Source organism: Sinocyclocheilus grahami, unplaced genomic scaffold (genome assembly GCF_001515645.1).
Source record: "Sinocyclocheilus grahami isolate Dianchi unplaced genomic scaffold, SAMN03320097.WGS_v1.1 scaffold382.1, whole genome shotgun sequence".
In the NCBI taxonomy this organism is placed as follows: Eukaryota; Metazoa; Chordata; class Actinopteri; order Cypriniformes; family Cyprinidae; genus Sinocyclocheilus; species Sinocyclocheilus grahami.
In genome coordinates, this window is record NW_015505561.1 from 637,864 (window position 1) to 649,830 (window position 11,967).

Consider the following 11,967-nt stretch of genomic DNA (forward strand, 5'->3'; position numbering starts at 1 on the left):
TCTATATATATATATATATATATATATATATATATATATATATATATATATATATATATATATATAGTGATGCTTGGCAAATCTGAGACATGATTAAGATATCTTCTGAAATTAGATTACTGGGGTCTTATAGTCATGATAAACATTTTTAAAAGCAGAAAACAAAGAATTAGTTCACCCAAAAATTAAAACTCTCTCATTATTTACTAACTCTCATGTTGTTCCAAACCTGTATGACTTGCAGAATATATTTTGAAGAATGTGGGTAAACAAAGAGTTTCGGTTTCCATTGAATTACATTATATTTTTTGACCATACTGTACAATGGCAGTCAATGGGAACTGAAACTCATAATAATATCTTCTTTTGTGTTCCAAAGAAGAAAGAAAATCATTCTGGTTTGGAACAGAATGAGGGTGAGTAAATGATAACAAAATTTTCATTTTGGGGTGGACCATCCCTCTAAGCAAAAGTCCCCAAGTGCCCTCTATTGCTTCACATTCCTGTCACAAAGAAACAGCTGATATTAAAGAGCTGAATGTTCTGCCTGTGGTAACACAGAATGCACACTGGACAGTAGGCATCTAAATCCTAAATCAAAGAGAAACTGCACACAAATATTTGGAAGACAGAAATAAAGCATGTGATTTTCCCCTGAGTTACGCCTACCACAGTTTCTCTCTCCATTCCTTCCTTCATCACGGAGGATCCAAAGCCCCGGATGGATTCTGAATCATAAATACTCATTAGTAATGCTGTGGATAGTTCTTGATCGTGTCATGATCTCCAGCCCAGCTGTCTCAATGCGGTTCTGGACTCAGGAGAGTTCAGCTCACTGGATCTGACTGGAATTAAAGGGGTCATATGATACTGCTAAAAAGAACATTATTTTGTGTATTTAGTGTAATGAAATGTGTTTATGCGGTTTAAGTTTTAAAAAACACATTATTTTCCACATACTGTACATTCTTGTTTCTCCTCTATGCCCCGCCTTTCTGAAACGCATCGATTTTTACAAAACTCATCAGTCTGAAAAAGTGAAGTGTGCTCTGATTGGCCAGTTATCCAGTGCGTTGTGATTGGCCGAATTCCTCAAGCGTGTGACAGAAATGTTACGTCCCTTACCATATTGTGATGCCTGCGGCAACCACATGTGACGACCCCGGGCTGGACTCCGCTTCGTCCACGGTGAAAGCCGATCCGGTGATCCACAGCGCAAAGTTGTTGCATTTCCTCAGCGACCAGCACGGATCATCTCCAGGCATGACGAAGCAATATCGTCCTCTTTTGAAAGGCCAAACAAAGTAGTTTCGCTTTCACAACGAAGCACACAACGCCTTCACGACATGGCGGCAACAACAATACTACAGTGAGAATAAAAGTTATGTCTTTGTAACATAGTTTGTAGATCGGGAAGAAGGAGGCGGGAACCGGCGAACATTTACACAAACTTTAATAATAACATAAACTCAAAACAGCGCGACAGCCCCTCGCGGACGACTGTTGCGCACAAACAAAACCAAAATAAACTCCAGGCCTGGTCCTCTCTCGTCTTTCCCTGTCATCACTCCTCCTTTGTATCCTTCCGGAGCTCCTCCGTGAGACTCGAGACCGGTGAGTGGCGCAGGTGTCGCGCATTCGCAATTACTCCACCGGCCTCGCTCCGTTCCCACGGCTCTCGGCCCCGCCCCTCTCGTCACAGTCTTCTTTCTTTGCATGAACATTTGGGCGGCGTTATGCAAATCTTCCCACATCGTGACGTAGATATGTGGGGGCGTGTTAGAAAGAGCCGTTTTAGGTAGGCGTGGTTGACTCTTAACTTTTATAAAGAATATCTCTTTGGATTTGAGACTTTAGTCTTTGCAACTTAACAGACCTTCTTTACGCACCAAGATTTGTAACACTCCAAAGAGAAAGGAAAAATTGAAATCGCATCATATGACCCCTTTAAGGCGATGTTGAGAAAACAGAATAGAGACGGAGAAACAGCGTTCTGGTGAATCTCCAAGGGAGTTTGAGTTCATGTTTATATTCACTAGAATTGTCTTACTCATCTTTTCATGTGTATAGGAGTGGTCTGAAAAGTGAAGATACATAAAAATCTCATCACTACTATAATATGCAGTTGCAATGGACACACTAATGAGAAACCATTTGAAAGACAAAATGTGATAGACAGAAATAGAGGCAGATTGGAATGGGGTGCAAGTGAATCTGAGAAAGACAGACAGGAAGCGTGGGCGTGAGACAGTCAAGAATAGAGTGAGAGACAGACAGAAAAAGATTCAGAGAGAACCTGAGAAAGACAGATGGGAACTGAGAGAAAGCAGAGACTGAGACAGAGACAGTAAGAGAGTGAAAGTGTGTGTTTGTGTCTCTCAGCTGACGGTTCGGTGACTGTTAACCTGGTTTAGTAACTCCTGTCCATTGTGAGAGAGTAACAGATACATGATAGTCAAATTCATTCACAGGTTGACATTAGTTGTGTTCAAAGTCATGTACATTACTGTACAAAAGTTTGGGGTCAGAAGGATTTTTTTTTTTAATTGAAAGAAATTAATAGTTTTATTCATCAAGGACACATTAAAGGTGCAGTAAGCGATTTCTGAGAAACTCTGTTGAAAATTTAAATCAACATCCATGTTTAGACATCCTGTATTCACAACTAGAATCAATTCCCTGACATACATCCGCATGTTGGAGTTATCCTTCAAACTGCATTTTCTTTGACCTGTGACATAGGGGAGAGCGGGGCACAAAGTAACACTTTTTGACTTTTTTTCTCAAATTGTGTAAATCCTCATGGGGTTCAGAGTATAATTTTTTTTATCCACAGTAATTTCACACTTGTCTAGTACAAATATGTTGCTTTGTTTCATAATTACAGTGTTTACATTTTTCGTTATTTACCCTCAAAAATTGGAAGTGAAATGTGACAACATGCCCCGTAGGTGGGGTACATTGTAACATCTGAGGGGCACGTTGTAACATAACCATATAACAGCTTAAAATATTATCTGATCGAATGAAAAAAATATACAAGACAAACTAAAATATTTTGTCAATAAAATAAAATAATTATTTATTTCAAATAAAATAATGGCGTTTTTTAAGAATGAAAAATAATCTGATTTTGGAGTTTGACAATGAACACATTGCAACCATGCTTGGGACGGCCCACATAAATGAGCCAAAATGCTTACATGTCTTGAAATAATAATTTCTTAACATTAAACATTGACTGTCAGTCTTTATTCACCTGCTTCTCGTCGTTTATCATTAAAATTTATTAAAGTAAATAGTGTGAATTACATCGCTAATGTCATAGAATAGCACGGCAGGGTACATTGTAATGCAGTGTTACAACATACCCCATTTGTGCAACTGGAATTTAAAACTGGTTACTGTCTTCTAATAGTTAGCGAAGCATTAAAAATTATTTAAACTGATAAATAACAGACTGGAGATTAAAATAATAGCCGATTTGTCTCATTTTAAATGAGCAATAAAACCTGAAATGAAAAATTTACCTAAGCCAGAAATATAATTTTACTATGGTAAAATAAATGTTCAGCGACATCTTCAAAAGACTTTTGAATTTTGGCGCACTTTTTTTCTCTATATAATGTTGATATAGTAACTAGTAAATGCTGTAAATTTGGTTATGCTAGCATGTGAGGAAATATTTAAACCACGTGTGTTACAACTTACCCCGCGTTACTTTGTGCCCCGCGCTCCCCTACTACTGACATAAACACAAAATTCTTTTAAAGCAAGTAGCCTACAATTTAACCATGATGAACAACTTTATTGGTAGGCCTACTTACACTAAAGAGTCATCCAGCTCACTTGCCATTTTTTCAACTTTTTCATTCTAATGGCTCCTCATCTCCCTTGGCTTTTTTGTGATAGTTAGTTTTTTTGTATCACTCTTTTACATTCGACTTCCCATTTATCATTCATAATATACGCTAACCTTTAAGGTGTTAAATTTAGCACCTGTAGAACAGAAGGAAACTGAAGTAAAATGGGGGTGCCGGATCAGTTTCTTTCGGGCAGTTTAAGAAAGCAGAAGATCCTCCAACACATTCGATTACATTACTGACTCTCATTCAGCTCTATTTAAAGGCTGTGTGCTGGCTAGGCAGTTATGTTGGCTCCAGTAGCTGCTATATTAGCGTTAGCCGTGTGTGTGTGTGTGTGTGTGTGTGCCAGACTGACTGTCAGCTCTACCGACTCAAGAGAGAACACGAGAGACAAATAACTGCATTCCTTTAAACAGCCCGAAAGAGACAGAGAGACAGAAAGACTCCAGAGTGAAATTCAAATTAATGGAATTCAAAAACTAAATCATAGAAGGCAAACACTTTGCTGTCGTTGTTGTGGAGATTAAATTTAATAAAATATTCACAGAAATATAATGAAACCTGACCTGACTTGAAGGAAAAATTGAAGTGGCTGCATATTAGCTCTATTCCAAAACTAATAAGCTACCTTGTACTACTCTCTGTGTGTGTAAATCATTATTAGTAATAATAATCATTATTATTATTATTATTATAAGTAATAATAAATGAAATACCTGTAAAGCCTAGAAATTTTGCCTAGGTGTGCAGCTTACTAGGTTTTGGAACAAATCCAAAATTCTAGAATTGTAAAAATTCCAAATGGTGTCTTTTAGGGCACATTCTTATCCTAAATAAGCATTTACCCTAAAAGCATAAATGTCTGTTTTAAATATAATAACCTTAAATTAAGACCAAATTGAGTACAAGGGAAGTTCCTTTAAGGACATACACTACCAAAACACAGGAATTTGTGTTTCTATCGTAAAGCTTTTGATCTAAAGACTTACATTTAAATGCTGTTTTTTTTTCTCTCTCTCTCTCTCTCTCTAATGGATTATTTAAAGAGATTCAGTGTATATGAGAATTTTATGAATTTGGTTGAGAGAATACAGTCTGCAAAGCTTCACTTAAAAAATGAAATACTGTACCATTTGAAATACTGATTCTAATGAAAGTCTAAAAATAATCCCGTGTCCACACTCTGTGGGCTCACATTTATGACTCATCAACTTCTGTGCAGACCTCAACTGCAGAAAAATGCTTCGATCGCTTCTCAGCGCTACACTCAAAATGGAAGGAAAGTAGGACTCTTACATGGATTTTCCACATTTAACAGAAAAAAAGGAGATCTTGGGTTCCATAAAAGCATATTATTCTGGACTGGTTCTCCAGATAGATAACAAGTAAAAGCTTTGCAGCTATTCATGACTTTGTACGGTCACTACGATGAGTTCCATTCAAAGACACATAAGTGAAATCCATCTGCAATATCAAACCACATGCGAGCTTATTCAAAAGCATCTAAAAAGAGACATTTTGGTATTTTTACCACACTAGTACACACTGTTTATTTTCGGAGAAAGGCTATAAAAAACTTCTTATAATATTCAGCTGACTAGTTAAAATCACTTTGTTAATGGACCCATTTTGAGTAGATTAAAGGGGTCATATGACGTTGCTAAAAAAGAACATTATTTTGTGTATTTGGTGTAATGAAATGTGTTTATGTGGTTTAAGGTTAAAAAAACACATTATTTTCCACATAATGTACATTATTGTTGCTCCTCTATGCCCCGCCTTTCTGAAACGCGTACATTTTTACAAAGCTCATGGGTCTGAAAAGCGAGGTGTGCTCTGATTGGCCAGCTATCCAGTGCGTTGTGATTGGCCGAATACCTCAAGCGTGTGACGGAAATGCTACTCCCCTACCATACTGTGATGCCCTGTCCGGCCGGAGCGACGAGACAACACCAGTAAAACCCATTATAAACGAGGCATTTGTTGCATCCAGCGGGGACATAATTACTGATTATAATAACTTATACTGTCTTTTTATGCGTTGCGTTGCATATCGCGCTGCATAAACATGAAACCATGTCTGCATTTGTGATTGGGGAAATGACAAACTACAAGCGCTACTCTACACTGCTCAAAACTCACGTTTGAATCATCAGTGGCAAATTCTTTAAATATGAAAACGTATTTACAGGCTGTGAGTCAGAAGCACCAGACTGTCTTTGCAAAGTTGGAATTGCCCCACTTTATAGAAACAGACACCGGCATTGTAGGCTACTCTCTCAGGAAACAGTCCTTGCCTCCATTAAAATGCGCTGCACACATCTGAATATTTGGGTTGAACTGTTCTGGAACAGTGTTGTGAATACAACTTAACCACTGATTTCTAGTTGTGTCCTCTTTTGGAAGACCAAACATAGTAGTTTCACTTTCACAACGAAACACACAGCGTCTCCACAACATGGCAGCGGTGGCAACAATACTACAATGAGAATCAAAGTTATGCCTTCTTTATTTGCGTGAACATTTGTGTACCAAGAGCTTGTAACACTCCAAAGAAAAATTTAAAATTTAAATCGCATCACATGACCCCTTTAAGTATCTGTGTGGTGAACAGAGAGGAGCAGGTGGTTTAGGGAAATTAACCTTATGACTTTTGTGACTGTGGCTTTGGAAAAAAAAAAATCACCCAAATTTGAAAATGTTGTCATTATTTACTCACCATCATGTTGTTCCAAACCTGTAGACAAAGTAAAAACATCAAAAAAGCACCATTAAAGTCGTCCATATAACTTGTGAGCAATATTCCAAATATTCTGAAGCCATAAGATAATTCAGCGTGAGGAGCAGACCAAAAAAATTAAGTTCTTCACTGATAATCTGAGATGTTATCTCCAACCAGCACATACCAGATCACAGAGTCAGTGAGTCAGGACAGGATCAGTGAACAAATCATTTTTTCGAGTTGGTTCTTGCAAATTGATTTGGTTTATGAATCATACTCAATGAACTGTTCACAAATTGAAGTTCAGCCTGCTTACTCGATCATGTTGCTGTCATATGGGTTTGGAACTGCATGAAGGGGAGCAGGTCAACATAATTAATCTTCATGAAGGATAGGGACTGAGATTAAAAGAAGACTGATTTTCTAGAAAAATATATTTTTAGACCCAACAAGGCCCTGAGAGAGGTATGTTATCATTTTTACCATTTCCATTATTATTCTTTTTTTTAACTCAATTCATTTTTGAAACCCCTTCTTTAGATTTTTCTCAGAAAGAGAAAGAGCAGAGAATCGAGCAGAGAATCACTTTATTAGCGTTTTAACCAACTTTTATAAGCGCTGCCGCTGTGTATATCTGATTTTTTTGCTGAGCCGTACATGTTTATCTGTACCAATTAAACCGTGAACGAACAAATAAAACACAGCAAATCAAATGTAATCACAATCCATTTTACAGTCATACACAGAAATGTACCACACTGGCATAAAAACATTGGTTTTGTATTTGCATAACTCCCTTCAGGGTGCGAATTACACATTGACCTTCATCATTTTTTTTTAAAATAAAGGAATCGTTATAGATCAATTTTAGAGTGCAATATTAAAGAAACAAATCACCCAAAAATCTAAATTATATCATCATTTACTCACCCTCATTTCATTCCAAACTGGTATGACTTACTTTATTCTGCAGAAAACAAAGGGTGAACTTTTAAACAATATCCTGAGGGTGAAGGTGATTAAATAATGGCAGGATTTTTGGATGAAATATTATTTGAGTTCATCATGCAATTTTAAATTTTTTTTTTGCTGAGCATGTTAGCCCAAAGTTTATAAACTTTATTATGCATTTGATATGTGCTATAATGACACTTTGTCTCTGAGGTTGTCAAAGTACAACCCAAAATTGGACCTAATGGAAACGGCTCAGGTAAAGGCAACCACAAGTTAAAACCCCAAACTTTTTGTTCTGTCTCTAATTTGTGGGGCCATCAAGTCTAAGAAGGTTTAAACCCCCCATAATTCTAGGTGTGTATAGGTGTTATCTGAGGCTAAAGGGCTGGCTTGCAAATGTTTAAGAATGTATGAAGATTCATGAACGTTCATATAAAAACCTTATAGAACCAACATCAGAGATATATGAAGGAAATCAAATGTAGCAATCCATGTGAAATCAGACACAGCAACAACAACAAAAACAAACAAAAAATGCATAAACATAAAAAATATTCAGACTCATTAGACCTCTGCTTCTGTGTAAGAACTATAGCAATGTTTTAATACTGACTCTTAAATGTTAACATATAATAGGAAATAAAAAAGTTTTATGTTGCTATGAACAGATTGCTAAAGAAGCTATTATATGAAATATTTGGTATCTCTAAACATCTTGCATTGCTTTGCTTTAAGTTCATTATTTATAAAAGAAAGGCATTCTGCATATCTGTGATTGTTTTTTTCATTAAACATGACAACATTCACGCAAACCTGTGCCACACTTTTGAGGGAAATTGTTTTTGTTTTTTTAATTTGAATAAAGTAAGTTTAGTGCAATTTCAAATATGTAATTCTGTAAATATTGAACATCATGAAATTGACAGGGTATACTCCAAATGACAAAGTATATCTCAAACATGTTTAATAAACTTTCATCTTTAAGTTAAAAGCGTGTTTTCTTAGAAAAGCAGTGCACTTGGAAGGTAATTGCGGGAATTAAAAAAAAATTTAAGTATTAAAGGGATGTTTTGAGCCCTTTAAAGCCATGAAAGTTTTGCAAACAGGTAACAGCAAAGCCCAAGAACATTGCCACTACTTTGTAAGATATATGTCTTTATAACTATGTGTTTGTATGGGTTTCAGTTAGAGCTGATGAAACATATTATAAAAAGTTTGTGTGAAACTTAAAACATTCGTCCTTTAAATTCAGCGCCAGTTACATACTATAATGTGCATATCATTCATAGACTCATTCAATAACGCTCTGTGTGTGGTGGTAAAATCCCTTGCTGACTATGCAGACAGATTCTGTGTTCTTTTTTTGTTTTGTGGTTATGAGCGATGTTTCCACACATGCATATACTTTGTCATGCATTCCACAGGCCAAGTCAGTGATGATAAGAGTTTTGTCCTGATACTAGAAGTCTGTGGAGAGTGTTCACTCTTAAACCCCAGACAGAACTGCTAGTCTCCCGGCCGGAGGCTTCCACAAAAATGGGGCTGGGAACATAATGAAACAACCCTGCAATGTGAATATTTTGGGACGCAGTTATTAACAGTCAGGAAATGACCGGGTCATATTTCACCCTGAAATCAAAAGTAAGAAACAAGAAATTATATTTAACATTAAGACCATGATGCTTAGTATATACTATAATATATATTAACCATAAACTTACCAAATTTAAACAATGCCCTCCACCAATTCTTAGTAGCCTACTGCAAATCAAAAAATAATAGCTAAAATAAAAATTATTTTAATGTATTTTAAAGAAGTCGCTTATGCTAATCAAGGCTGCATTTAATACAGCAAAAATACAGTAAAATTGCTAAATATTATTACAATTTAAAATAACAACATTATTATACATTAAAATATAATTTATTCCTGTGATGGCAAAACTTTCTCTTACTCCAGCCTTCAGTGTCATATGAATCTTCAGAAATCATTCTGATATGCTGATTTATTATCAATGTTGGAAACATTTGTGCTGCTTAATATTTTTTTTTGAAACCTGTGATACTTTGGATGCTTTGATGAATAAAAAGTTAAAATAACAGCATTTATTCAAAATAGAAATCTTTTTGCAACAATGTAAGTCTTTACTATTCCTTTTTATCAATTTAACATATCTTTGCTGAATGAAAGTATTAATTTCTTTCAATAATAAAAAGACCCCAAACTTTTGAATGGTAGTGTAAATTGTTACAAAATATTTATATTTCTTTTTTTTTTCCAACATTGATAATGCAGCATATTAGAATGATTTCTGAAGAATCATGTGACACTGAAGACTTGAGTAATGGCTGATAAAAATATAACTATAAATTAATGATTTAATTGTGAATTAAATAATTTCACAATGTCACAACTCTCTTTCATGCTAATAAAGTTATCAGCTCGCAATCATCACCCTGGCATGCTCAAGAACAGCAATGCTGTCTGAGAGCATAATTGCCATCATCCAAAGTGATTACAGGCTGAATCGTCATCTCTGAAATTTCTCAAACATTCTCCAAGAAGACCTGTTTGCTCTTAATAGTCAAGTTTAGCCTTCACGTTCACAGGTTTCATGCTGTGCACCCGAGAAGCTGTCAGGGATCGGCCTATCTGACAGCTTTCTGGTGTGAGAAAGGGTGCTGTGTCGGTGTATGTGAATGTTATGTTTGTTTCTGTTGAGGGTGTGTAAGAGAGAAAGAGGGTGTTGGGTAAGACTTGCCAATTAGTCACCAATGAACAGAAAACCCACACAAAATATCAACAAAGACTTGAAGACAGAAGTTTAGATACATTTTAAGAAAGAGCATTTCAAAGTTTTCAACTAATAACGTATTTTACAAGAATCATGGCTGTAGTTTACCTACATTAAATGATGATAACTTATTTAAGAGGACGATATATTTTTTAATATATAAAATCAGATTGTATATTTACTTATAAAATCAGTGCAATTAGGGTGCCAACAAATGAACTAACTAAAAATCATTTTTACACTGAAAATCATGATGCTGTAGATTTTGTCATTTTCGACATTCATTCATTCATTCATTCATTCTCTAACTAAATATTTATTTATTTAGGTGTTTATTTATTTATTTTTCCATTGAGATGACTGGGAAAAATGTCACAATACAATACAAACATGATCATGTAAAATACCACAAAAGGAAGGACGTCTAGAAACAATACTGAGTTGAATTAATTACTCAAATTAATTGGTGAATCAGGCAGTCACTGAAATGAACAAGAGATTCACTAAACTGAATCAGAGAGAATAATATATTTAAGATAGATGCATTATTATTTTTGTGCATTTAAAGCAGAAAGACAATATGTATATACACTTGCCTTCAATAAATACAACTTTTAGCAGTGCACCAGTTCTCTGGATTGCTGTTTATCACTTTTAATCCCACTGCACGTGTTTGACCCCTAAAATAAACACTTGTTTATCTTACAGCGCTCATAACCAGGGCACTAACATAGCTGCACTATTCATAATTTTACCAAAATAGACCCAGACTGTCTCAACAACCTGTGCGTAACAGACAGAAAAGCAAAACTACAAATCTCTGGAGAGTGTGTCATATCGTCTGGTTCGCGCAAGTGGAAAAGCTCTCAAAGCTGACTCTAAAAGCTACAAAACACGACAAAAATCAAAACACCTGCCAGCTCTCTTTAAAAGCATTTGCACTCCACCGCAACCAAAGCAACATTCAACCTATCAGTCTAGCCTTTGGTTTATTTCTTCCATCAGTCTTTCTCTGGGTGACCTGCAAGTCCCACTGGTCACAACCTGGCTTCACTTATGAAAGTCAGTAGAAAAGAATGTATCCAGATACTATCATTTGCAATGTAACCAAAACTGCATGTGCTGAAGACTTTGCTACTTAAGCCACATTGGGAGGTGCTCATTTGCAAAGAAATGAAAAGAAGAAAGGAAAGCTTTCACTTGTACTTGGATAAATGTCTCAGGAAGGAGTCAAAAGCACTTGTCGAAACTTGTTGATTCCAACCATTGGGTATTTAAAGCTAGACTGATTCAGATTCAGCTAGGGCAGGGGTAGGCATGTTCGGTCCTAGAGAGCCGCAGTACTGCAGAGTTCAGCTCCAACCCTAATCAAACACACCTGAAGAAGCTAATCAATGTCTTCAGGATTACTAAGGCTATAGGCAGGTGAGTTTTGTTTTCAGGGTTGGAGCTGAACTCTGCAGGACTGGGCTCTCTAGGACTGAACTTGCCTACCCCTGAGCTAGGGATTACAGAGGTCACTGTTTCCATACATCAGATTTAGACTCTAAAGCCTCGTTGCCGTGACTTGCAGCCTTGCTGATTGTAAGTTGATTCAGCATTATGGTGTTGTGGTAGGAGAGACGGACTG

General features: G+C 36.1%; 1 long non-coding RNA gene across 1 annotated transcript; it reads left to right on the forward strand.

The window, feature by feature from the left end:
- Positions 1-3,283: 3,283 nt before the first annotated feature.
- LOC107549861 (uncharacterized) lies at positions 3,284-11,711 on the forward strand. The gene is made up of 3 exons (XR_001604608.1): positions 3,284-3,294; positions 11,166-11,168; positions 11,638-11,711. It is a non-coding gene; the product is annotated as an uncharacterized lncRNA (long non-coding RNA).
- Positions 11,712-11,967: the final 256 nt, after the last annotated feature.